At 46.0% G+C, this 24,696-nt stretch overlaps 11 non-coding genes across 11 annotated transcripts; all 11 read left to right on the top strand.

The window, feature by feature from the left end:
• Positions 1-1,552: 1,552 nt before the first annotated feature.
• Positions 1,553-1,743, top strand: LOC130346979 (U2 spliceosomal RNA). Its single transcript, XR_008885003.1, has one exon. It is a non-coding gene; the product is annotated as a U2 spliceosomal RNA (small nuclear RNA).
• Positions 1,744-3,814: 2,071 nt separating this feature from the next.
• On the top strand, positions 3,815-4,005 carry LOC130346978 (U2 spliceosomal RNA). Its single transcript, XR_008885002.1, has one exon. It is a non-coding gene; the product is annotated as a U2 spliceosomal RNA (small nuclear RNA).
• Positions 4,006-6,101: 2,096 nt separating this feature from the next.
• LOC130346977 (U2 spliceosomal RNA) lies at positions 6,102-6,292 on the top strand. The gene has a single exon (XR_008885001.1). It is a non-coding gene; the product is annotated as a U2 spliceosomal RNA (small nuclear RNA).
• Positions 6,293-8,344: 2,052 nt separating this feature from the next.
• On the top strand, positions 8,345-8,535 carry LOC130346976 (U2 spliceosomal RNA). Its single transcript, XR_008885000.1, has one exon. It is a non-coding gene; the product is annotated as a U2 spliceosomal RNA (small nuclear RNA).
• Positions 8,536-10,586: 2,051 nt separating this feature from the next.
• On the top strand, positions 10,587-10,777 carry LOC130346975 (U2 spliceosomal RNA). The gene has a single exon (XR_008884999.1). It is a non-coding gene; the product is annotated as a U2 spliceosomal RNA (small nuclear RNA).
• Positions 10,778-12,866: 2,089 nt separating this feature from the next.
• LOC130346974 (U2 spliceosomal RNA) lies at positions 12,867-13,057 on the top strand. The gene has a single exon (XR_008884998.1). It is a non-coding gene; the product is annotated as a U2 spliceosomal RNA (small nuclear RNA).
• Positions 13,058-15,138: 2,081 nt separating this feature from the next.
• On the top strand, positions 15,139-15,329 carry LOC130346972 (U2 spliceosomal RNA). Its single transcript, XR_008884997.1, has one exon. It is a non-coding gene; the product is annotated as a U2 spliceosomal RNA (small nuclear RNA).
• Positions 15,330-17,399: 2,070 nt separating this feature from the next.
• LOC130346970 (U2 spliceosomal RNA) lies at positions 17,400-17,590 on the top strand. The gene has a single exon (XR_008884995.1). It is a non-coding gene; the product is annotated as a U2 spliceosomal RNA (small nuclear RNA).
• Positions 17,591-19,639: 2,049 nt separating this feature from the next.
• LOC130346985 (U2 spliceosomal RNA) lies at positions 19,640-19,830 on the top strand. Its single transcript, XR_008885008.1, has one exon. It is a non-coding gene; the product is annotated as a U2 spliceosomal RNA (small nuclear RNA).
• A 2,085-nt stretch (positions 19,831-21,915) lies between these two features.
• On the top strand, positions 21,916-22,106 carry LOC130346969 (U2 spliceosomal RNA). Its single transcript, XR_008884994.1, has one exon. It is a non-coding gene; the product is annotated as a U2 spliceosomal RNA (small nuclear RNA).
• Positions 22,107-24,195: 2,089 nt separating this feature from the next.
• LOC130346968 (U2 spliceosomal RNA) lies at positions 24,196-24,386 on the top strand. Its single transcript, XR_008884993.1, has one exon. It is a non-coding gene; the product is annotated as a U2 spliceosomal RNA (small nuclear RNA).
• Positions 24,387-24,696: the final 310 nt, after the last annotated feature.

Here is a 24,696-nt window from a genome sequence, read left to right as displayed (position 1 = left end):
CAAAGGCAAAGACAAATGCTTCCAGCCATCCATTGCACTAATGGATTGGTCATCAGCTGGCTGTCTATGTCCCGCATCAATATAGACCAAAGTACAGAGGGTTAGGCTATGCTATTGTGCACCTACCTGATGCATCAGAAGGTGCGAGGCCCTTGCTAAATTCTGTGCACAGACTTTGAGATCTATGCTTTAGACTGTATCTAAACCTGCTCCAACATGGACTGACATTCTGGCCTACTTTCAGCCGATGCGACTTGTCTGTCGCTGAACAGTCGCTTTTTATGTATTCAGCACCTATGTATAATGTTGTAAAAATGCTCTAGAAGCTAAAGTCGCAGAAATGTCACACATATTTGGCCTGCAACTTTCTGTGCGACAAATTCAGACAGGAAAAATCAGTATAAATCCTTAGAAAATTATCCCCCAGTGTCTCCATCTGCTGGCGGTATTGAATAAGCATTGCTGCACTGATGGGGTATGCATTAGACGAAAAAAAAGAAGAAAAAGAAGAATAATACGCCCAGAAAAGAGGCGAAAAGGAGAAAAACGTAAAAAAACGTGAAAAAAAAGTAAGAGGAAGAGAAGGGAAAAAAAGGTGGAAATGGGTTTAAAAGTGATTTCGGCGGAGAAATATATATATATATATATATATATATATATATATATATATATATATATATGCGCACACACACACATAGATATAAACGTATTCTCCGTTGAGATATTGCAGCCGCTGCTGTGTCCAGGCCCAGGAGCCTTAGCACTGTGCTGTGATGTCACTCAATACCACTGACATCACTAGGTGTAAACAACATCTCTCCTTTGCTGTGTATGTGACTATGGAGCTGTTTGGTGATGTCGTCTATTACGGCCTTCATAGAAGCAACAGGAGATTGTTGCATCCATCTTGAACCCTCAGAACTACAGTGCTATGATGTCACTCACTTCCACAGGCCTTGCAGAGTGTAAACAACAACAACCCAGCTTTGTTGTGTATGTAACCATAGGGATTTGTGATGTCACCTAGAACCTTCACAGCAGCGACAGCTTTATGAGGAGCATCAGCACTGCTCTGCCTGAGCAGAACCATCACCGCCATAGGTTGTCAAATAACCCGGATTTAACCCACACAGGTAAGTCCAATGGGGTGCAGGCATGTCCTCTATGCTTACAGCTTCCCGTGGGTGTTGGTTTGATACCGTTTGGGGACAGCCAAGGAGGCATCTGCAGGCAACAAAGGTAGGTGTGTGCTTGTGTGTGTGTTTCCTATGCAGATCCTAAGCCCAGTGTCACATGCAAGTAGGAGGAGTAAGAAGGGTTCCTGGCAAATCCGGGTTATGGATTGCATTTAAAAAGGCCCCGTGGGAGTGCAATGGGCCCCTGTCTTGCTGCTTAGCAATAATGGTATGGGTTTAGGTTCTGCTGTGTGTACTGGTGGTTGACTGCCCCCCAGCCCAGAGTGTGCATGGAAAATTGTCTGGCAGCCTCCCTGACAGCAAGCAGTGATAGTGCCCATGAAGGGGACCTTGTTGGGCCCGCCCCTTTCACGGTTATCGCTTCTCGGCCTTTTGGCTAAGATCAAGTGTAGTATCTGTTCTTATCAGTTTAATATCTGATACGTCCCCTATCTGGGGACCATATATTAAATGGATTTTTGAGAACGGGGGCCGATTTCGAAGCTTGCTTCCGTCGCCCTATGCATTGACCCGATATGGCAGTATCTTCGGGTACAGTGCACCACCCCCTTACAGGGTTAAAAAGAAAGATTCCTACTTTCATTGCTACCTGCTTGCTGGCTAGCCAGCTAGCCAGCCCTGTGGGCCTTGCTGCTGCTGCTGCAGCCAAAAAACAAAAGGTGGTGCTTCTGCTGCTTCTGCTTCTGCTTGTGTCTGGCCGCTGTTGGAGCGTCCAGGCACAGGACTTCTGCTGCTGCTGACTAAATGGCCTCCTTAATTGGATCATTTGAGTAGCCAGCACACCTGTGCAGGTAGGGCATGACATGATAGGCAGCTGCCTTGATAGCGGGTGGGTGCTGAATGTTCCTAATTGACAAAATAAGATTAATGCTTATGAAGAAATATAAAATCTCATCCCTTCCCCAATATCGCGCCACACCCCTACCCCTTAATTCCCTGGTTGAACTTGATGGACATATGTCTTTTTTCGACCGTACTAACTATGTAACTATGTAACATAACATGGGGGGGGTCTCCTGGCTGTTCACACAGGTGTGTCATTGCTGTACATTGACCATGCATTGCTTCTGTGGTATTGCAAAGGCAAAGACAAATGCTTCCAGCCATCCATTGCACTAATGGATTGGTCATCAGCTGGCTGTCTATGTCCCGCATCAATATAGACCAAAGTACAGAGGGTTAGGCTATGCTATTGTGCACCTACCTGATGCATCAGAAGGTGCGAGGCCCTTGCTAAATTCTGTGCACAGACTTTGAGATCTATGCTTTAGACTGTATCTAAACCTGCTCCAACATGGACTGACATTCTGGCCTACTTTCAGCCGATGCGACTTGTCTGTCGCTGAACAGTCGCTTTTTATGTATTCAGCACCTATGTATAATGTTGTAAAAATGCTCTAGAAGCTAAAGTCGCAGAAATGTCACACATATTTGGCCTGCAACTTTCTGTGCGACAAATTCAGACAGGAAAAATCAGTATAAATCCTTAGAAAATTATCCCCCAGTGTCTCCATCTGCTGGCGGTATTGAATAAGCATTGCTGCACTGATGGGGTATGCATTAGACGAAAAAAAAGAAGAAAAAGAAGAATAATACGCCCAGAAAAGAGGCGAAAAGGAGAAAAACGTAAAAAAACGTGAAAAAAAAGTAAGAGGAAGAGAAGGGAAAAAAAGGTGGAAATGGGTTTAAAAGTGATTTCGGCGGAGAAATATATATATATATATATATATATATATATATATATATGCGCACACACACACATAGATATAAACGTATTCTCCGTTGAGATATTGCAGCCGCTGCTGTGTCCAGGCCCAGGAGCCTTAGCACTGTGCTGTGATGTCACTCAATACCACTGACATCACTAGGTGTAAACAACATCTCTCCTTTGCTGTGTATGTGACTATGGAGCTGTTTGGTGATGTCGTCTATTACGGCCTTCATAGAAGCAACAGGAGATTGTTGCATCCATCTTGAACCCTCAGAACTACAGTGCTATGATGTCACTCACTTCCACAGGCCTTGCAGAGTGTAAACAACAACAACCCAGCTTTGTTGTGTATGTAACCATAGGGATTTGTGATGTCACCTAGAACCTTCACAGCAGCGACAGCTTTATGAGGAGCATCAGCACTGCTCTGCCTGAGCAGAACCATCACCGCCATAGGTTGTCAAATAACCCGGATTTAACCCACACAGGTAAGTCCAATGGGGTGCAGGCATGTCCTCTATGCTTACAGCTTCCCGTGGGTGTTGGTTTGATACCGTTTGGGGACAGCCAAGGAGGCATCTGCAGGCAACAAAGGTAGGTGTGTGCTTGTGTGTGTGTTTCCTATGCAGATCCTAAGCCCAGTGTCACATGCAAGTAGGAGGAGTAAGAAGGGTTCCTGGCAAATCCGGGTTATGGATTGCATTTAAAAAGGCCCCGTGGGAGTGCAATGGGCCCCTGTCTTGCTGCTTAGCAATAATGGTATGGGTTTAGGTTCTGCTGTGTGTACTGGTGGTTGACTGCCCCCCAGCCCAGAGTGTGCATGGAAAATTGTCTGGCAGCCTCCCTGACAGCAAGCAGTGATAGTGCCCATGAAGGGGACCTTGTTGGGCCCGCCCCTTTCACGGTTATCGCTTCTCGGCCTTTTGGCTAAGATCAAGTGTAGTATCTGTTCTTATCAGTTTAATATCTGATACGTCCCCTATCTGGGGACCATATATTAAATGGATTTTTGAGAACGGGGGCCGATTTCGAAGCTTGCTTCCGTCGCCCTATGCATTGACCCGATATGGCAGTATCTTCGGGTACAGTGCACCACCCCCTTACAGGGTTAAAAAGAAAGATTCCTACTTTCATTGCTACCTGCTTGCTGGCTAGCCAGCTAGCCAGCCCTGTGGGCCTTGCTGCTGCTGCAGCCAAAAAACAAAAGGTGGTGCTGCTGCTGCTTCTGCTGCTTCTGCTTCTGCTTGTGTCTGGCCCCTGTTGGAGCGTCCAGGCACAGGACTTCTGCTGCTGCTGACTAAATGGCCTCCTTAATTGGATCATTTGAGTAGCCAGCACACCTGTGCAGGTAGGGCATGACATGATAGGCAGCTGCCTTGATAGCGGGTGGGTGCTGAATGTTCCTAATTGACAAAATAAGATTAATGCTTATGAAGAAATATAAAATCTCATCCCTTCCCCAATATCGCGCCACACCCCTACCCCTTAATTCCCTGGTTGAACTTGATGGACATATGTCTTTTTTCGACCGTACTAACTATGTAACTATGTAACATAACATGGGGGGGGGGGTCTCCTGGCTGTTCACACAGGTGTGTCATTGCTGTACATTGACCATGCATTGCTTCTGTGGTATTGCAAAGGCAAAGACAAATGCTTCCAGCCATCCATTGCACTAATGGATTGGTCATCAGCTGGCTGTCTATGTCCCGCATCAATATAGACCAAAGTACAGAGGGTTAGGCTATGCTATTGTGCACCTACCTGATGCATCAGAAGGTGCGAGGCCCTTGCTAAATTCTGTGCACAGACTTTGAGATCTATGCTTTAGACTGTATCTAAACCTGCTCCAACATGGACTGACATTCTGGCCTACTTTCAGCCGATGCGACTTGTCTGTCGCTGAACAGTCGCTTTTTATGTATTCAGCACCTATGTATAATGTTGTAAAAATGCTCTAGAAGCTAAAGTCGCAGAAATGTCACACATATTTGGCCTGCAACTTTCTGTGCGACAAATTCAGACAGGAAAAATCAGTATAAATCCTTAGAAAATTATCCCCCAGTGTCTCCATCTGCTGGCGGTATTGAATAAGCATTGCTGCACTGATGGGGTATGCATTAGACGAAAAAAAAGAAGAAAAAGAAGAATAATATGCCCAGAAAAGAGGCGAAAAGGAGAAAAACGTAAAAAAACGTGAAAAAAAAGTAAGAGGAAGAGAAGGGAAAAAAAGGTGGAAATGGGTTTAAAAGTGATTTCGGCGGAGAAATATATATATATATATATATATATATATATATATATATATATATATATATATATGCGCACACACACACATAGATATAAACGTATTCTCCGTTGAGATATTGCAGCCGCTGCTGTGTCCAGGCCCAGGAGCCTTAGCACTGTGCTGTGATGTCACTCAATACCACTGACATCACTAGGTGTAAACAACATCTCTCCTTTGCTGTGTATGTGACTATGGAGCTGTTTGGTGATGTCGTCTATTACGGCCTTCATAGAAGCAACAGGAGATTGTTGCATCCATCTTGAACCCTCAGAACTACAGTGCTATGATGTCACTCACTTCCACAGGCCTTGCAGAGTGTAAACAACAACAACCCAGCTTTGTTGTGTATGTAACCATAGGGATTTGTGATGTCACCTAGAACCTTCACAGCAGCGACAGCTTTATGAGGAGCATCAGCACTGCTCTGCCTGAGCAGAACCATCACCGCCATAGGTTGTCAAATAACCCGGATTTAACCCACACAGGTAAGTCCAATGGGGTGCAGGCATGTCCTCTATGCTTACAGCTTCCCGTGGGTGTTGGTTTGATACCGTTTGGGGACAGCCAAGGAGGCATCTGCAGGCAACAAAGGTAGGTGTGTGCTTGTGTGTGTGTTTCCTATGCAGATCCTAAGCCCAGTGTCACATGCAAGTAGGAGGAGTAAGAAGGGTTCCTGGCAAATCCGGGTTATGGATTGCATTTAAAAAGGCCCCGTGGGAGTGCAATGGGCCCCTGTCTTGCTGCTTAGCAATAATGGTATGGGTTTAGGTTCTGCTGTGTGTACTGGTGGTTGACTGCCCCCCAGCCCAGAGTGTGCATGGAAAATTGTCTGGCAGCCTCCCTGACAGCAAGCAGTGATAGTGCCCATGAAGGGGACCTTGTTGGGCCCGCCCCTTTCACGGTTATCGCTTCTCGGCCTTTTGGCTAAGATCAAGTGTAGTATCTGTTCTTATCAGTTTAATATCTGATACGTCCCCTATCTGGGGACCATATATTAAATGGATTTTTGAGAACGGGGGCCGATTTCGAAGCTTGCTTCCGTCGCCCTATGCATTGACCCGATATGGCAGTATCTTCGGGTACAGTGCACCACCCCCTTACAGGGTTAAAAAGAAAGATTCCTACTTTCATTGCTACCTGCTTGCTGGCTAGCCAGCTAGCCAGCCCTGTGGGCCTTGCTGCTGCTGCTTCTGCTGCTTCTGCTTCTGCTTGTGTCTGGCCCCTGTTGGAGCGTCCAGGCACAGGACTTCTGCTGCTGCTGACTAAATGGCCTCCTTAATTGGATCATTTGAGTAGCCAGCACACCTGTGCAGGTAGGGCATGACATGATAGGCAGCTGCCTTGATAGCGGGTGGGTGCTGAATGTTCCTAATTGACAAAATAAGATTAATGCTTATGAAGAAATATAAAATCTCATCCCTTCCCCAATATCGCGCCACACCCCTACCCCTTAATTCCCTGGTTGAACTTGATGGACATATGTCTTTTTTCGACCGTACTAACTATGTAACTATGTAACATAACATGGGGGGGTCTCCTGGCTGTTCACACAGGTGTGTCATTGCTGTACATTGACCATGCATTGCTTCTGTGGTATTGCAAAGGCAAAGACAAATGCTTCCAGCCATCCATTGCACTAATGGATTGGTCATCAGCTGGCTGTCTATGTCCCGCATCAATATAGACCAAAGTACAGAGGGTTAGGCTATGCTATTGTGCACCTACCTGATGCATCAGAAGGTGCGAGGCCCTTGCTAAATTCTGTGCACAGACTTTGAGATCTATGCTTTAGACTGTATCTAAACCTGCTCCAACATGGACTGACATTCTGGCCTACTTTCAGCCGATGCGACTTGTCTGTCGCTGAACAGTCGCTTTTTATGTATTCAGCACCTATGTATAATGTTGTAAAAATGCTCTAGAAGCTAAAGTCGCAGAAATGTCACACATATTTGGCCTGCAACTTTCTGTGCGACAAATTCAGACAGGAAAAATCAGTATAAATCCTTAGAAAATTATCCCCCAGTGTCTCCATCTGCTGGCGGTATTGAATAAGCATTGCTGCACTGATGGGGTATGCATTAGACGAAAAAAAAGAAGAAAAAGAAGAATAATACGCCCAGAAAAGAGGCGAAAAGGAGAAAAACGTAAAAAAACGTGAAAAAAAAGTAAGAGGAAGAGAAGGGAAAAAAAGGTGGAAATGGGTTTAAAAGTGATTTCGGCGGAGAAATATATATATATATATATATATATATATATATATATATATATATATGCGCACACACACACATAGATATAAACGTATTCTCCGTTGAGATATTGCAGCCGCTGCTGTGTCCAGGCCCAGGAGCCTTAGCACTGTGCTGTGATGTCACTCAATACCACTGACATCACTAGGTGTAAACAACATCTCTCCTTTGCTGTGTATGTGACTATGGAGCTGTTTGGTGATGTCGTCTATTACGGCCTTCATAGAAGCAACAGGAGATTGTTGCATCCATCTTGAACCCTCAGAACTACAGTGCTATGATGTCACTCACTTCCACAGGCCTTGCAGAGTGTAAACAACAACAACCCAGCTTTGTTGTGTATGTAACCATAGGGATTTGTGATGTCACCTAGAACCTTCACAGCAGCGACAGCTTTATGAGGAGCATCAGCACTGCTCTGCCTGAGCAGAACCATCACCGCCATAGGTTGTCAAATAACCCGGATTTAACCCACACAGGTAAGTCCAATGGGGTGCAGGCATGTCCTCTATGCTTACAGCTTCCCGTGGGTGTTGGTTTGATACCGTTTGGGGACAGCCAAGGAGGCATCTGCAGGCAACAAAGGTAGGTGTGTGCTTGTGTGTGTGTTTCCTATGCAGATCCTAAGCCCAGTGTCACATGCAAGTAGGAGGAGTAAGAAGGGTTCCTGGCAAATCCGGGTTATGGATTGCATTTAAAAAGGCCCCGTGGGAGTGCAATGGGCCCCTGTCTTGCTGCTTAGCAATAATGGTATGGGTTTAGGTTCTGCTGTGTGTACTGGTGGTTGACTGCCCCCCAGCCCAGAGTGTGCATGGAAAATTGTCTGGCAGCCTCCCTGACAGCAAGCAGTGATAGTGCCCATGAAGGGGACCTTGTTGGGCCCGCCCCTTTCACGGTTATCGCTTCTCGGCCTTTTGGCTAAGATCAAGTGTAGTATCTGTTCTTATCAGTTTAATATCTGATACGTCCCCTATCTGGGGACCATATATTAAATGGATTTTTGAGAACGGGGGCCGATTTCGAAGCTTGCTTCCGTCGCCCTATGCATTGACCCGATATGGCAGTATCTTCGGGTACAGTGCACCACCCCCTTACAGGGTTAAAAAGAAAGATTCCTACTTTCATTGCTACCTGCTTGCTGGCTAGCCAGCTAGCCAGCCCTGTGGGCCTTGCTGCTGCTGCTTCTGCTGCTTCTGCTTCTGCTTGTGTCTGGCCCCTGTTGGAGCGTCCAGGCACAGGACTTCTGCTGCTGCTGACTAAATGGCCTCCTTAATTGGATCATTTGAGTAGCCAGCACACCTGTGCAGGTAGGGCATGACATGATAGGCAGCTGCCTTGATAGCGGGTGGGTGCTGAATGTTCCTAATTGACAAAATAAGATTAATGCTTATGAAGAAATATAAAATCTCATCCCTTCCCCAATATCGCGCCACACCCCTACCCCTTAATTCCCTGGTTGAACTTGATGGACATATGTCTTTTTTCGACCGTACTAACTATGTAACTATGTAACATAACATGGGGGGGGTCTCCTGGCTGTTCACACAGGTGTGTCATTGCTGTACATTGACCATGCATTGCTTCTGTGGTATTGCAAAGGCAAAGACAAATGCTTCCAGCCATCCATTGCACTAATGGATTGGTCATCAGCTGGCTGTCTATGTCCCGCATCAATATAGACCAAAGTACAGAGGGTTAGGCTATGCTATTGTGCACCTACCTGATGCATCAGAAGGTGCGAGGCCCTTGCTAAATTCTGTGCACAGACTTTGAGATCTATGCTTTAGACTGTATCTAAACCTGCTCCAACATGGACTGACATTCTGGCCTACTTTCAGCCGATGCGACTTGTCTGTCGCTGAACAGTCGCTTTTTATGTATTCAGCACCTATGTATAATGTTGTAAAAATGCTCTAGAAGCTAAAGTCGCAGAAATGTCACACATATTTGGCCTGCAACTTTCTGTGCGACAAATTCAGACAGGAAAAATCAGTATAAATCCTTAGAAAATTATCCCCCAGTGTCTCCATCTGCTGGCGGTATTGAATAAGCATTGCTGCACTGATGGGGTATGCATTAGACGAAAAAAAAGAAGAAAAAGAAGAATAATACGCCCAGAAAAGAGGCGAAAAGGAGAAAAACGTAAAAAAACGTGAAAAAAAAGTAAGAGGAAGAGAAGGGAAAAAAAGGTGGAAATGGGTTTAAAAGTGATTTCGGCGGAGATATATATATATATATATATATATATATATATATATATATATATATGCGCACACACACACATAGATATAAACGTATTCTCCGTTGAGATATTGCAGCCGCTGCTGTGTCCAGGCCCAGGAGCCTTAGCACTGTGCTGTGATGTCACTCAATACCACTGACATCACTAGGTGTAAACAACATCTCTCCTTTGCTGTGTATGTGACTATGGAGCTGTTTGGTGATGTCGTCTATTACGGCCTTCATAGAAGCAACAGGAGATTGTTGCATCCATCTTGAACCCTCAGAACTACAGTGCTATGATGTCACTCACTTCCACAGGCCTTGCAGAGTGTAAACAACAACAACCCAGCTTTGTTGTGTATGTAACCATAGGGATTTGTGATGTCACCTAGAACCTTCACAGCAGCGACAGCTTTATGAGGAGCATCAGCACTGCTCTGCCTGAGCAGAACCATCACCGCCATAGGTTGTCAAATAACCCGGATTTAACCCACACAGGTAAGTCCAATGGGGTGCAGGCATGTCCTCTATGCTTACAGCTTCCCGTGGGTGTTGGTTTGATACCGTTTGGGGACAGCCAAGGAGGCATCTGCAGGCAACAAAGGTAGGTGTGTGCTTGTGTGTGTGTTTCCTATGCAGATCCTAAGCCCAGTGTCACATGCAAGTAGGAGGAGTAAGAAGGGTTCCTGGCAAATCCGGGTTATGGATTGCATTTAAAAAGGCCCCGTGGGAGTGCAATGGGCCCCTGTCTTGCTGCTTAGCAATAATGGTATGGGTTTAGGTTCTGCTGTGTGTACTGGTGGTTGACTGCCCCCCAGCCCAGAGTGTGCATGGAAAATTGTCTGGCAGCCTCCCTGACAGCAAGCAGTGATAGTGCCCATGAAGGGGACCTTGTTGGGCCCGCCCCTTTCACGGTTATCGCTTCTCGGCCTTTTGGCTAAGATCAAGTGTAGTATCTGTTCTTATCAGTTTAATATCTGATACGTCCCCTATCTGGGGACCATATATTAAATGGATTTTTGAGAACGGGGGCCGATTTCGAAGCTTGCTTCCGTCGCCCTATGCATTGACCCGATATGGCAGTATCTTCGGGTACAGTGCACCACCCCCTTACAGGGTTAAAAAGAAAGATTCCTACTTTCATTGCTACCTGCTTGCTGGCTAGCCAGCTAGCCAGCCCTGTGGGCCTTGCTGCTGCTGCAGCCAAAAAACAAAAGGTGGTGCTGCTGCTGCTTCTGCTGCTTCTGCTTCTGCTTGTGTCTGGCCGCTGTTGGAGCGTCCAGGCACAGGACTTCTGCTGCTGCTGACTAAATGGCCTCCTTAATTGGATCATTTGAGTAGCCAGCACACCTGTGCAGGTAGGGCATGACATGATAGGCAGCTGCCTTGATAGCGGGTGGGTGCTGAATGTTCCTAATTGACAAAATAAGATTAATGCTTATGAAGAAATATAAAATCTCATCCCTTCCCCAATATCGCGCCACACCCCTACCCCTTAATTCCCTGGTTGAACTTGATGGACATATGTCTTTTTTCGACCGTACTAACTATGTAACTATGTAACATAACATGGGGGGGGTCTCCTGGCTGTTCACACAGGTGTGTCATTGCTGTACATTGACCATGCATTGCTTCTGTGGTATTGCAAAGGCAAAGACAAATGCTTCCAGCCATCCATTGCACTAATGGATTGGTCATCAGCTGGCTGTCTATGTCCCGCATCAATATAGACCAAAGTACAGAGGGTTAGGCTATGCTATTGTGCACCTACCTGATGCATCAGAAGGTGCGAGGCCCTTGCTAAATTCTGTGCACAGACTTTGAGATCTATGCTTTAGACTGTATCTAAACCTGCTCCAACATGGACTGACATTCTGGCCTACTTTCAGCCGATGCGACTTGTCTGTCGCTGAACAGTCGCTTTTTATGTATTCAGCACCTATGTATAATGTTGTAAAAATGCTCTAGAAGCTAAAGTCGCAGAAATGTCACACATATTTGGCCTGCAACTTTCTGTGCGACAAATTCAGACAGGAAAAATCAGTATAAATCCTTAGAAAATTATCCCCCAGTGTCTCCATCTGCTGGCGGTATTGAATAAGCATTGCTGCACTGATGGGGTATGCATTAGACGAAAAAAAAGAAGAAAAAGAAGAATAATACGCCCAGAAAAGAGGCGAAAAGGAGAAAAACGTAAAAAAACGTGAAAAAAAAGTAAGAGGAAGAGAAGGGAAAAAAAGGTGGAAATGGGTTTAAAAGTGATTTCGGCGGAGAAATATATATATATATATATATATATATATATATATATATATATATATATATGCGCACACACACACATAGATATAAACGTATTCTCCGTTGAGATATTGCAGCCGCTGCTGTGTCCAGGCCCAGGAGCCTTAGCACTGTGCTGTGATGTCACTCAATACCACTGACATCACTAGGTGTAAACAACATCTCTCCTTTGCTGTGTATGTGACTATGGAGCTGTTTGGTGATGTCGTCTATTACGGCCTTCATAGAAGCAACAGGAGATTGTTGCATCCATCTTGAACCCTCAGAACTACAGTGCTATGATGTCACTCACTTCCACAGGCCTTGCAGAGTGTAAACAACAACAACCCAGCTTTGTTGTGTATGTAACCATAGGGATTTGTGATGTCACCTAGAACCTTCACAGCAGCGACAGCTTTATGAGGAGCATCAGCACTGCTCTGCCTGAGCAGAACCATCACCGCCATAGGTTGTCAAATAACCCGGATTTAACCCACACAGGTAAGTCCAATGGGGTGCAGGCATGTCCTCTATGCTTACAGCTTCCCGTGGGTGTTGGTTTGATACCGTTTGGGGACAGCCAAGGAGGCATCTGCAGGCAACAAAGGTAGGTGTGTGCTTGTGTGTGTGTTTCCTATGCAGATCCTAAGCCCAGTGTCACATGCAAGTAGGAGGAGTAAGAAGGGTTCCTGGCAAATCCGGGTTATGGATTGCATTTAAAAAGGCCCCGTGGGAGTGCAATGGGCCCCTGTCTTGCTGCTTAGCAATAATGGTATGGGTTTAGGTTCTGCTGTGTGTACTGGTGGTTGACTGCCCCCCAGCCCAGAGTGTGCATGGAAAATTGTCTGGCAGCCTCCCTGACAGCAAGCAGTGATAGTGCCCATGAAGGGGACCTTGTTGGGCCCGCCCCTTTCACGGTTATCGCTTCTCGGCCTTTTGGCTAAGATCAAGTGTAGTATCTGTTCTTATCAGTTTAATATCTGATACGTCCCCTATCTGGGGACCATATATTAAATGGATTTTTGAGAACGGGGGCCGATTTCGAAGCTTGCTTCCGTCGCCCTATGCATTGACCCGATATGGCAGTATCTTCGGGTACAGTGCACCACCCCCTTACAGGGTTAAAAAGAAAGATTCCTACTTTCATTGCTACCTGCTTGCTGGCTAGCCAGCTAGCCAGCCCTGTGGGCCTTGCTGCTGCTGCAGCCAAAAAACAAAAGGTGGTGCTGCTGCTGCTTCTGCTGCTTCTGCTTCTGCTTGTGTCTGGCCCCTGTTGGAGCGTCCAGGCACAGGACTTCTGCTGCTGCTGACTAAATGGCCTCCTTAATTGGATCATTTGAGTAGCCAGCACACCTGTGCAGGTAGGGCATGACATGATAGGCAGCTGCCTTGATAGCGGGTGGGTGCTGAATGTTCCTAATTGACAAAATAAGATTAATGCTTATGAAGAAATATAAAATCTCATCCCTTCCCCAATATCGCGCCACACCCCTACCCCTTAATTCCCTGGTTGAACTTGATGGACATATGTCTTTTTTCGACCGTACTAACTATGTAACTATGTAACATAACATGGGGGGGGTCTCCTGGCTGTTCACACAGGTGTGTCATTGCTGTACATTGACCATGCATTGCTTCTGTGGTATTGCAAAGGCAAAGACAAATGCTTCCAGCCATCCATTGCACTAATGGATTGGTCATCAGCTGGCTGTCTATGTCCCGCATCAATATAGACCAAAGTACAGAGGGTTAGGCTATGCTATTGTGCACCTACCTGATGCATCAGAAGGTGCGAGGCCCTTGCTAAATTCTGTGCACAGACTTTGAGATCTATGCTTTAGACTGTATCTAAACCTGCTCCAACATGGACTGACATTCTGGCCTACTTTCAGCCGATGCGACTTGTCTGTCGCTGAACAGTCGCTTTTTATGTATTCAGCACCTATGTATAATGTTGTAAAAATGCTCTAGAAGCTAAAGTCGCAGAAATGTCACACATATTTGGCCTGCAACTTTCTGTGCGACAAATTCAGACAGGAAAAATCAGTATAAATCCTTAGAAAATTATCCCCCAGTGTCTCCATCTGCTGGCGGTATTGAATAAGCATTGCTGCACTGATGGGGTATGCATTAGACGAAAAAAAAGAAGAAAAAGAAGAATAATACGCCCAGAAAAGAGGCGAAAAGGAGAAAAACGTAAAAAAATGTGAAAAAAAAGTAAGAGGAAGAGAAGGGAAAAAAAGGTGGAAATGGGTTTAAAAGTGATTTCGGCGGAGAAATATATATATATATATATATATATATATATATATATATATATGCGCACACACACACATAGATATAAACGTATTCTCCGTTGAGATATTGCAGCCGCTGCTGTGTCCAGGCCCAGGAGCCTTAGCACTGTGCTGTGATGTCACTCAATACCACTGACATCACTAGGTGTAAACAACATCTCTCCTTTGCTGTGTATGTGACTATGGAGCTGTTTGGTGATGTCGTCTATTACGGCCTTCATAGAAGCAACAGGAGATTGTTGCATCCATCTTGAACCCTCAGAACTACAGTGCTATGATGTCACTCACTTCCACAGGCCTTGCAGAGTGTAAACAACAACAACCCAGCTTTGTTGTGTATGTAACCATAGGGATTTGTGATGTCACCTAGAACCTTCACAGCAGCGACAGCTTTATGAGGAGCATCAGCACTGCTCTGCCTGAGCAGAACCATCACCGCCATAGGTTGTCAAATAACCCGGATTTAACCCACACAGGTAAGTCCAATGGGGTGCAGGCATGTCCTCTATGCTTACAGCTTCCCGTGGGTGTTGGTTTGATACCGTTTGGGGACAGCCAAGGAGGCATCTGCAGGCAACAAAGGTAGGTGTGTGCTTGTGTGTGTGTTTCCTATGCAGATCCTAAGCCCAGTGTCACATGCAAGTAGGAGGAGTAAGAAGGGTTCCTGGCAAATCCGGGTTATGGATTGCATTTAAAAAGGCCCAGTGGGAGTGCAATGGGCCCCTGTCTTGCTGCTTAGCAATAATGGTATGGGTTTAGGTTCTGCTGTGTGTACTGGTGGTTGACTGCCCCCCAGCCCAGAGTGTGCATGGAAAATTGTCTGGCAGCCTCCCTGACAGCAAGCAGTGATAGTGCCCATGAAGGGGACCTTGTTGGGCCCGCCCCTTTCACGGTTATCGCTTCTCGGCCTTTTGGCTAAGATCAAGTGTAGTATCTGTTCTTATCAGTTTAATATCTGATACGTCCCCTATCTGGGGACCATATATTAAATGGATTTTTGAGAACGGGGGCCGATTTCGAAGCTTGCTTCCGTCGCCCTATGCATTGACCCGATATGGCAGTATCTTCGGGTACAGTGCACCACCCCCTTACAGGGTTAAAAAGAAAGATTCCTACTTTCATTGCTACCTGCTTGCTGGCTAGCCAGCTAGCCAGCCCTGTGGGCCTTGCTGCTGCTGCTTCTGCTGCTTCTGCTTCTGCTGCTTCTGCTTCTGCTTGTGTCTGGCCCCTGTTGGAGCGTCCAGGCACAGGACTTCTGCTGCTGCTGACTAAATGGCCTCCTTAATTGGATCATTTGAGTAGCCAGCACACCTGTGCAGGTAGGGCATGACATGATAGGCAGCTGCCTTGATAGCGGGTGGGTGCTGAATGTTCCTAATTGACAAAATAAGATTAATGCTTATGAAGAAATATAAAATCTCATCCCTTCCCCAATATCGCGCCACACCCCTACCCCTTAATTCCCTGGTTGAACTTGATGGACATATGTCTTTTTTCGACCGTACTAACTATGTAACTATGTAACATAACATGGGGGGGGTCTCCTGGCTGTTCACACAGGTGTGTCATTGCTGTACATTGACCATGCATTGCTTCTGTGGTATTGCAAAGGCAAAGACAAATGCTTCCAGCCATCCATTGCACTAATGGATTGGTCATCAGCTGGCTGTCTATGTCCCGCATCAATATAGACCAAAGTACAGAGGGTTAGGCTATGCTATTGTGCACCTACCTGATGCATCAGAAGGTGCGAGGCCCTTGCTAAATTCTGTGCACAGACTTTGAGATCTATGCTTTAGACTGTATCTAAACCTGCTCCAACATGGACTGACATTCTGGCCTACTTTCAGCCGATGCGACTTGTCTGTCGCTGAACAGTCGCTTTTTATGTATTCAGCACCTATGTATAATGTTGTAAAAATGCTCTAGAAGCTAAAGTCGCAGAAATGTCACACATATTTGGCCTGCAACTTTCTGTGCGACAAATTCAGACAGGAAAAATCAGTATAAATCCTTAGAAAATTATCCCCCAGTGTCTCCATCTGCTGGCGGTATTGAATAAGCATTGCTGCACTGATGGGGTATGCATTAGACGAAAAAAAAGAAGAAAAAGAAGAATAATACGCCCAGAAAAGAGGCGAAAAGGAGAAAAACGTAAAAAAACGTGAAAAAAAAGTAAGAGGAAGAGAAGGGAAAAAAAGGTGGAAATGGGTTTAAAAGTGATTTCGGCGGAGAAATATATATATATATATATATATATATATATATATATATATATATATATGCGCACACACACACATAGATATAAACGTATTCTCCGTTGAGATATTGCAGCCGCTGCTGTGTCCAGGCCCAGGAGCCTTAGCACTGTGCTGTGATGTCACTCAATACCACTGACATCACTAGGTGTAAACAACATCTCTCCTTTGCTGTGTATGTGACTATGGAGCTGTTTGGTGATGTCGTCTATTACGGCCTTCATAGAAGCAACAGGAGATTGTTGCATCCATCTTGAACCCTCAGAACTACAGTGCTATGATGTCACTCACTTCCACAGGCCTTGCAGAGTGTAAACAACAACAACCCAGCTTTGTTGTGTATGTAACCATAGGGATTTGTGATGTCACCTAGAACCTTCACAGCAGCGACAGCTTTATGAGGAGCATCAGCACTGCTCTGCCTGAGCAGAACCATCACCGCCATAGGTTGTCAAATAACCCGGATTTAACCCACACAGGTAAGTCCAATGGGGTGCAGGCATGTCCTCTATGCTTACAGCTTCCCGTGGGTGTTGGTTTGATACCGTTTGGGGACAGCCAAGGAGGCATCTGCAGGCAACAAAGGTAGGTGTGTGCTTGTGTGTGTGTTTCCTATGCAGATCCTAAGCCCAGTGTCACATGCAAGTAGGAGGAGTAAGAAGGGTTCCTGGCAAATCCGGGTTATGGATTGCATTTAAAAAGGCCCCGTGGGAGTGCAATGGGCCCCTGTCTTGCTGCTTAGCAATAATGGTATGGGTTTAGGTTCTGCTGTGTGTACTGGTGGTTGACTGCCCCCCAGCCCAGAGTGTGCATGGAAAATTGTCTGGCAGCCTCCCTGACAGCAAGCAGTGATAGTGCCCATGAAGGGGACCTTGTTGGGCCCGCCCCTTTCACGGTTATCGCTTCTCGGCCTTTTGGCTAAGATCAAGTGTAGTATCTGTTCTTATCAGTTTAATATCTGATACGTCCCCTATCTGGGGACCATATATTAAATGGATTTTTGAGAACGGGGGCCGATTTCGAAGCTTGCTTCCGTCGCCCTATGCATTGACCCGATATGGCAGTATCTTCGGGTACAGTGCACCACCCCCTTACAGGGTTAAAAAGAAAGATTCCTACTTTCATTGCTACCTGCTTGCTGGCTAGCCAGCTAGCCAGCCCTGTGGGCCTTGCTGCTGCTGCAGCCAAAAAACAAAAGGTGGTGCTGCTGCTGCTTCTGCTGCTTCTGCTTGTGTCTGGCCCCTGTTGGAGCGTCCAGGCACAGGACTTCTGCTGCTGCTGACTAAATGGCCTCCTTAATTGGATCATTTGAGTAGCCAGCACACCTGTGCAGGTAGGGCATGACATGATAGGCAGCTGCCTTGATAGCGGGTGGGTGCTGAATGTTCCTAATTGACAAAATAAGATTAATGCTTATGAAGAAATATAAAATCTCATCCCTTCCCCAATATCGCGCCACACCCCTACCCCTTAATTCCCTGGTTGAACTTGATGGACATATGTCTTTTTTCGACCGTACTAACTATGTAACTATGTAACATAACATGGGGGGGGTCTCCTGGCTGTTCACACAGGTGTGTCATTGCTGTACATTGACCATGCATTGCTTCTGTGGTATTGCAAAGGCAAAGACAAATGCTTCCAGCCATCCATTGCACTAATGGATTGGTCATCAGCTGGCTGTCTATGTCCCGCATCAATATAGACCAAAGTACAGAGGGTTAGGCTATGCTATTGTGCACCTACCTGATGCATCAGAAGGTGCGAGGCCCTTGCTAAATTCTGTGCACAGACTTTGAGATCTATGCTTTAGACTGTATCTAAACCTGCTCCAACATGGACTGACATTCTGGCCTACTTTCAGCCGATGCGACTTGTCTGTCGCTGAACAGTCGCTTTTTATGTATTCAGCACCTATGTATAATGTTGTAAAAATGCTCTAGAAGCTAAAGTCGCAGAAATGTCACACATATTTGGCCTGCAAATTTCTGTGCGACAAATTCAGACAGGAAAAATCAGTATAAATCCTTAGAAAATTATCCCCCAGTGTCTCCATCTGCTGGCGGTATTGAATAAGCATTGCTGCACTGATGGGGTATGCATTAGACGAAAAAAAAGAAGAAAAAGAAGAATAATACGCCCAGAAAAGAGGCGAAAAGGAGAAAAACGTAAAAAAACGTGAAAAAAAAGTAAGAGGAAGAGAAGGGAAAAAAAGGTGGAAATGGGTTTAAAAGTGATTTCGGCGGAGAAATATATATATATATACGCGCACACACACACATAGATATAAACGTATTCTCCGTTGAGATATTGCAGCCGCTGCTGTGTCCAGGCCCAGGAGCCTTAGCACTGTGCTGTGATGTCACTCAATACCACTGACATCACTAGGTGTAAACAACATCTCTCCTTTGCTGTGTATGTGACTATGGAGCTGTTTGGTGATGTCGTCTATTATGGCCTTCATAGAAGCAACAGGAGATTGTTGCATCCATCTTGAACCCTCAGAACTACAGTGCTATGATGTCACTCACTTCCACAGGCCTTGCAGAGTGTAAACAACAACAACCCAGCTTTGTTGTGTATGTAACCATAGGGATTTGTGATGTCACCTAGAACCTTCACAGCAGCGACAGCTTTATGAGGAGCATCAGCACTGCTCTGCCTGAGCAGAACCATCACCGCCATAGGTTGTCAAATAACCCGGATTTAACCCACACAGGTAAGTCCAATGGGGTGCAGGCATGTCCTCTATGCTTACAGCTTCCCGTGGGTGTTGGTTTGATACCGTTTGGGGACAGCCAAGGAGGCATCTGCAGGCAACAAAGGTAGGTGTGTGCTTGTGTGTGTGTTTCCTATGCAGATCCTAAGCCCAGTGTCACATGCAAGTAGGAGGAGTAAGAAGGGTTCCTGGCAAATCCGGGTTATGGATTGCATTTAAAAAGGCCCCGTGGGAGTGCAATGGGCCCCTGTCTTGCTGCTTAGCAATAATGGTATGGGTTTAGGTTCTGCTGTGTGTACTGGTGGTTGACTGCCCCCCAGCCCAGAGTGTGCATGGAAAATTGTCTGGCAGCCTCCCTGACAGCAAGCAGTGATAGTGCCCATGAAGGGGACCTTGTTGGGCCCGCCCCTTTCACGGTTATCGCTTCTCGGCCTTTTGGCTAAGATCAAGTGTAGTATTTGTTCTTATCAGTTTAATATCTGATACGTCCCCTATCTGGGGACCATATATTAAATGGATTTTTGAGAACGGGGGCCGATTTCGAAGCTTGCTTCCGTCGCCCTATGCATTGACCCGATATGGCAGTATCTTCGGGTACAGTGCACCACCCCCTTACAGGGTTAAAAAGAAAGATTCCTACTTTCATTGCTACCTGCTTGCTGGCTAGCCAGCTAGCCAGCCCTGTGGGCCTTGCTGCTGCTGCAGCCAAAAAACAAAAGGTGGTGCTGCTGCTGCTTCTGCTGCTTCTGCTTCTGCTTGTGTCTGGCCCCTGTTGGAGCGTCCAGGCACAGGACTTCTGCTGCTGCTGACTAAATGGCCTCCTTAATTGGATCATTTGAGTAGCCAGCACACCTGTGCAGGTAGGGCATGACATGATAGGCAGCTGCCTTGATAGCGGGTGGGTGCTGAATGTTCCTAATTGACAAAATAAGATTAATGCTTATGAAGAAATATAAAATCTCATCCCTTCCCCAATATCGCGCCACACCCCTACCCCTTAATTCCCTGGTTGAACTTGATGGACATATGTCTTTTTTCGACCGTACTAACTATGTAACTATGTAACATAACATGGGGGGGGTCTCCTGGCTGTTCACACAGGTGTGTCATTGCTGTACATTGACCATGCATTGCTTCTGTGGTATTGCAAAGGCAAAGACAAATGCTTCCAGCCATCCATTGCACTAATGGATTGGTCATCAGCTGGCTGTCTATGTCCCGCATCAATATAGACCAAAGTACAGAGGGTTAGGCTATGCTATTGTGCACCTACCTGATGCATCAGAAGGTGCGAGGCCCTTGCTAAATTCTGTGCACAAACTTTGAGATCTATGCTTTAGACTGTATCTAAACCTGCTCCAACATGGACTGACATTCTGGCCTACTTTCAGCCGATGCGACTTGTCTGTCGCTGAACAGTCGCTTTTTATGTATTCAGCACCTATGTATAATGTTGTAAAAATGCTCTAGAAGCTAAAGTCGCAGAAATGTCACACATATTTGGCCTGCAACTTTCTGTGCGACAAATTCAGACAGGAAAAATCAGTATAAATCCTTAGAAAATTATCCCCCAGTGTCTCCATCTGCTGGCGGTATTGAATAAGCATTGCTGCACTGATGGGGTATGCATTAGACGAAAAAAAAGAAGAAAAAGAAGAATAATACGCCCAGAAAAGAGGCGAAAAGGAGAAAAACGTAAAAAAACGTGAAAAAAAAGTAAGAGGAAGAGAAGGGAAAAAAAGGTGGAAATGGGTTTAAAAGTGATTTCGGCGGAGAAATATATATATATATATATATATATATATATATATATATATATATATGCGCACACACACACATAGATATAAACGTATTCTCCGTTGAGATATTGCAGCCGCTGCTGTGTCCAGGCCCAGGAGCCTTAGCACTGTGCTGTGATGTCACTCAATACCACTGACATCACTAGGTGTAAACAACATCTCTCCTTTGCTGTGTATGTGACTATGGAGCTGTTTGGTGATGTCGTCTATTACGGCCTTCATAGAAGCAACAGGAGATTGTTGCATCCATCTTGAACCCTCAGAACTACAGTGCTATGATGTCACTCACTTCCACAGGCCTTGCAGAGTGTAAACAACAACAACCCAGCTTTGTTGTGTATGTAACCATAGGGATTTGTGATGTCACCTAGAACCTTCACAGCAGCGACAGCTTTATGAGGAGCATCAGCACTGCTCTGCCTGAGCAGAACCATCACCGCCATAGGTTGTCAAATAACCCGGATTTAACCCACACAGGTAAGTCCAATGGGGTGCAGGCATGTCCTCTATGCTTACAGCTTCCCGTGGGTGTTGGTTTGATACCGTTTGGGGACAGCCAAGGAGGCATCTGCAGGCAACAAAGGTAGGTGTGTGCTTGTGTGTGTGTTTCCTATGCAGATCCTAAGCCCAGTGTCACATGCAAGTAGGAGGAGTAAGAAGGGTTCCTGGCAAATCCGGGTTATGGATTGCATTTAAAAAGGCCCCGTGGGAGTGCAATGGGCCCCTGTCTTGCTGCTTAGCAATAATGGTATGGGTTTAGGTTCTGCTGTGTGTACTGGTGGTTGACTGCCCCCCAGCCCAGAGTGTGCATGGAAAATTGTCTGGCAGCCTCCCTGACAGCAAGCAGTGATAGTGCCCATGAAGGGGACCTTGTTGGGCCCGCCCCTTTCACGGTTATCGCTTCTCGGCCTTTTGGCTAAGATCAAGTGTAGTATCTGTTCTTATCAGTTTAATATCTGATACGTCCCCTATCTGGGGACCATATATTAAATGGATTTTTGAGAACGGGGGCCGATTTCGAAGCTTGCTTCCGTCGCCCTATGCATTGACCCGATATGGCAGTATCTTCGGGTACAGTGCACCACCCCCTTACAGGGTTAAAAAGAAAGATTCCTACTTTCATTGCTACCTGCTTGCTGGCTAGCCAGCTAGCCAGCCCTGTGGGCCTTGCTGCTGCTGCAGCCAAAAAACAAAAGGTGGTGCTGCTGCTGCTTCTGCTGCTTCTGCTTCTGCTTGTGTCTGGCCCCTGTTGGAGCGTCCAGGCACAGGACTTCTGCTGCTGCTGACTAAATGGCCTCCTTAATTGGATCATTTGAGTAGCCAGCACACCTGTGCAGGTAGGGCATGACATGATAGGCAGCTGCCTTGATAGCGGGTGGGTGCTGAATGTTCCTAATTGACAAAATAAGATTAATGCTTATGAAGAAATATAAAATCTCATCCCATCCCCAATATCGCGCCACACCCCTACCCCTTAATTCCCTGGTTGAACTTGATGGACATATGTCTTTTTTCGACCGTACTAACTATGTAACTATGTAACATAACATGGGGGGGGTCTCCTGGCTGTTCACACAGGTGTGTCATTGCTGTACATTGACCATGCATTGCTTCTGTGGTATTGCAAAGGCAAAGACAAATGCTTCCAGCCATCCATTGCACTAATGGATTGGTCATCAGCTGGCTGTCTATGTCCCGCATCAATATAGACCAAAGTACAGAGGGTTAGGCTATGCTATTGTGCACCTACCTGATGCATCAGAAGGTGCGAGGCCCTTGCTAAATTCTGTGCACAGACTTTGAGATCTATGCTTTAGACTGTATCTAAACCTGCTCCAACATGGACTGACATTCTGGCCTACTTTCAGCCGATGCGACTTGTCTGTCGCTGAACAGTCGCTTTTTATGTATTCAGCACCTATGTATAATGTTGTAAAAATGCTCTAGAAGCTAAAGTCGCAGAAATGTCACACATATTTGGCCTGCAACTTTCTGTGCGACAAATTCAGACAGGAAAAATCAGTATAAATCCTTAGAAAATTATCCCCCAGTGTCTCCATCTGCTGGCGGTATTGAATAAGCATTGCTGCACTGATGGGGTATGCATTAGACGAAAAAAAAGAAGAAAAAGAAGAATAATACGCCCAGAAAAGAGGCGAAAAGGAGAAAAACGTAAAAAAACGTGAAAAAAAAGTAAGAGGAAGAGAAGGGAAAAAAAGGTGGAAATGGGTTTAAAAGTGATTTCGGCGGAGAAATATATATATATATATATATATATATATATATATATATATATATATATATGCGCACACACACACATAGATATAAACGTATTCTCCGTTGAGATATTGCAGCCGCTGCTGTGTCCAGGCCCAGGAGCCTTAGCACTGTGCTGTGATGTCACTCAATACCACTGACATCACTAGGTGTAAACAACATCTCTCCTTTGCTGTGTATGTGACTATGGAGCTGTTTGGTGATGTCGTCTATTACGGCCTTCATAGAAGCAACAGGAGATTGTTGCATCCATCTTGAACCCTCAGAACTACAGTGCTATGATGTCACTCACTTCCACAGGCCTTGCAGAGTGTAAACAACAACAACCCAGCTTTGTTGTGTATGTAACCATAGGGATTTGTGATGTCACCTAGAACCTTCACAGCAGCGACAGCTTTATGAGGAGCATCAGCACTGCTCTGCCTGAGCAGAACCATCACCGCCATAGGTTGTCAAATAACCCGGATTTAACCCACACAGGTAAGTCCAATGGGGTGCAGGCATGTCCTCTATGCTTACAGCTTCCCGTGGGTGTTGGTTTGATACCGTTTGGGGACAGCCAAGGAGGCATCTGCAGGCAACAAAGGTAGGTGTGTGCTTGTGTGTGTGTTTCCTATGCAGATCCTAAGCCCAGTGTCACATGCAAGTAGGAGGAGTAAGAAGGGTTCCTGGCAAATCCGGGTTATGGATTGCATTTAAAAAGGCCCCGTGGGAGTGCAATGGGCCCCTGTCTTGCTGCTTAGCAATAATGGTATGGGTTTAGGTTCTGCTGTGTGTACTGGTGGTTGACTGCCCCCCAGCCCAGAGTGTGCATGGAAAATTGTCTGGCAGCCTCCCTGACAGCAAGCAGTGATAGTGCCCATGAAGGGGACCTTGTTGGGCCCGCCCCTTTCACGGTTATCGCTTCTCGGCCTTTTGGCTAAGATCAAGTGTAGTATCTGTTCTTATCAGTTTAATATCTGATACGTCCCCTATCTGGGGACCATATATTAAATGGATTTTTGAGAACGGGGGCCGATTTCGAAGCTTGCTTCCGTCGCCCTATGCATTGACCCGATATGGCAGTATCTTCGGGTACAGTGCACCACCCCCTTACAGGGTTAAAAAGAAAGATTCCTACTTTCATTGCTACCTGCTTGCTGGCTAGCCAGCTAGCCAGCCCTGTGGGCCTTGCTGCTGCTGCAGCCAAAAAACAAAAGGTGGTGCTGCTGCTGCTTCTGCTGCTTCTGCTTCTGCTTGTGTCTGGCCCCTGTTGGAGCGTCCAGGCACAGGACTTCTGCTGCTGCTGACTAAATGGCCTCCTTAATTGGATCATTTGAGTAGCCAGCACACCTGTGCAGGTAGGGCATGACATGATAGGCAGCTGCCTTGATAGCGGGTGGGTGCTGAATGTTCCTAAT

The sequence above is a fragment of the Hyla sarda genome, unplaced genomic scaffold (assembly GCF_029499605.1).
Source record: "Hyla sarda isolate aHylSar1 unplaced genomic scaffold, aHylSar1.hap1 scaffold_806, whole genome shotgun sequence".
Taxonomy (NCBI): Eukaryota; Metazoa; Chordata; class Amphibia; order Anura; family Hylidae; genus Hyla; species Hyla sarda.
This window is presented reverse-complemented; position numbering and strand designations above follow the sequence as displayed.